This window comes from Bison bison, unplaced genomic scaffold (assembly GCF_000754665.1).
Source record: "Bison bison bison isolate TAMUID 2011002044 unplaced genomic scaffold, Bison_UMD1.0 scf7180017864302, whole genome shotgun sequence".
Lineage (NCBI taxonomy): Eukaryota > Metazoa > Chordata > Mammalia > Artiodactyla > Bovidae > Bison > Bison bison.
The window spans coordinates 1,167,294-1,169,661 of record NW_011494874.1 but is presented as its reverse complement, the minus strand read 5'-3'; positions in this window follow the sequence as shown (position 1 = coordinate 1,169,661).

Genomic DNA, 2,368 nt, shown 5'->3' with positions numbered 1-2,368 from the left:
ATTTTGCCAGGTGCCCAGGCGTTTGAGTGGGAGAAGTTGCCAGCACATTTGAGTCCAATCGGACACACCGGCCACCGGCATTTGAGTGGGGAGCTGTCCCTTGCGGGTCTGATTGTCCGGGAGAGTCTGAGGAAACCCCCTTTAGAACCCTAACACTAACCAGTGGACACTTTCCCTTTCTCTCTGAAGAAAAACAGGAATGGCTTCTGAGCCATTGTACTTAAGTGAGTCACTCCAATATCCTGTGTGCACTGCTCCCAGAAATGCAGCAAACAGAACATGTAATGCTACATAAATTCCTGCGAGAAATTTCTTTGTCCAGAAATGGTGTCAGCTTGTTGTTCCACGTTGCCATAGGGAACAGAGAGCTCAGCCTTTGAAATGCAGTGAGGAGCGCTGTGATTGGCCAGCCTCGCTGTCCGTCACTGCTGCCCAGCGGCCGTAACTGCGGAGGACAGAACGCTCGCCCCCCAAAGCGGGTTCCTGCTTCGGGGCAAACTTTGTGCTGCAGCCCCCTCCAACTCCCCAAAGCAGGGGGTCCAGAACTGCTCAGACAGTTGGAGAAGAGAAAGAAGCGGGGAGGAAGCGGGGAGAAGACAGGGAGCAGGTCCTCACTGCCCAGCAGGGGGCTCAGCCACGGTCGTACCTGAGCCTGTTCACCCTGCATTGCTTCTTGGCACCGCTTTGGTGGAGAGCAGAGAGAGTTGTAGAAAACCCTTCTGACGGGTCTTTGAAACTTCTAACCTTGTTATTTGTGTTAAAAGAGCCAAAAAATGGTCCAGCCTAGAGAATTTCTGGCCAAGTCCTAAAAAGACCCCAGTCTAGCTTGAGGCAGGAGGTGGGAGTGCGGCCCGATCCGGCCCTGGAGACCTGTGAGGAGATGAGCAGATACACAGAGGCTCGGAGCCCGGGCCCTGGTCTGAGGAGCAGCGGCAGCCATTAAGGCTTCTGACAGGCAGGAAAGGACACCCAAGGCTCGGGAGCAGAAGGGAAAGCGCCCCTTGCCGCCGAGAGGGGAGCTCCTCTGGTGCCCGAGGTTCCAGTCAGAGCCCTGCGGTCTGCGCAGGGCTGACCGAGGCTGACCCGCCACCTCAACATGGTTGCTGGGCGGACGACAGCCATCTTGGGTTCTCCGAGTTGAACTCAGGGAGCTGTGCCCTCTCAGCAAGTGGCCCGAGCAGGGGCGCTGCTGCAGACTTCGAGTCTAGAGAGCGAGGCCCCACCTCTGCAGCTGGAGAACAAGCACACCCGGCGGGCTGATGGAGCCAGAGCCGGGGTTCCAGCAGCCTGCCCAGACTGTCGAGGGTTCTGGAACGTTCCACTGAGAAAGCCTCTGGAGGAGATGCTGAACTTCCTGCCTTTATTCGACGAGTCATTGGAGAAGAAGGGACACTAGCTTAAGCTGGTGACACTGGTCTTGGCTCTGTCTGGAGATCTCCATGAACCTTATGAGGAAGAGAAAACGGGGCAGTCCATTCTGTCCCCTCTGTGTTGACTGTCAACTGGTGCAGAGATGGCCTTGCTCTTTGGTTGGCCTGGAGCCTCACGGAGAGACAGGCCCTCTGCCGTTGCCCATCTTGCCAGGCCAAACAGGTCAGATACACAGACCTAGAGCACTTTGGGGAATCACTGATGGCTTGTGGGGGGCAGGGGGCGGGCAGAGAGCCGAGGCCTGTGGAGAAACGGGTGGCCCAGAAGGCCTGGGGCCCAGGGCGGGGAGGGGGTTCACAGGGCAGCGGACTCTGTCCTGGGGCCCCCAGGCCAGCAGGGCGCTCTGGGAGCTTGTGGCAGACTGGCCACGTTGTTCACACTCGATCAAGACCCAACTTCCTGGGTGTGGGAGGGGCCCCGGCAGCAAGGAAAGGCCAACCAAAGGGTTAGGAGCCCCCCTCAATGGGGAGCAGGGCCCAGACAGTCTCCCTTAGCCCCACCACCTGGTCCTGTGTAGGAGAGGGAGCGGTGTAGAGGAGCGAGTGTGTATGTGTGAGTGTGCACAGGCGTGACGGCGCATGGCTGTCAGCGAGTGTGTGAATGCATGTACAAGTGTGAGCGCATGAGAGCATGTCTGTGACCAAGTGTGTCTTGGAGTGTGTGTGAACTGTGTGTCTGCGAGCGTGTGTATGTTTTGTGAGCATGTGTGTCTGAGCATGTGTAAAAACGCGAGTTGGCTGTGTGTCGGTGAGTGTGAGTAGTTGTGCGAGCCTCTGTGCTCAATGTGTGTCGGTGTGAGTGAGGGTGGCCGCGCTGGTGAAACGCGTGACGCCATGGCTCCCGACCCTAAGGGGACCTGCACCTTTCGGGCCCCCACGCGGCTTGCGTGGCTTTTCGACCCGGAAAGGGGGGTACGCCCGGGGCGGGGGCTGCGAGG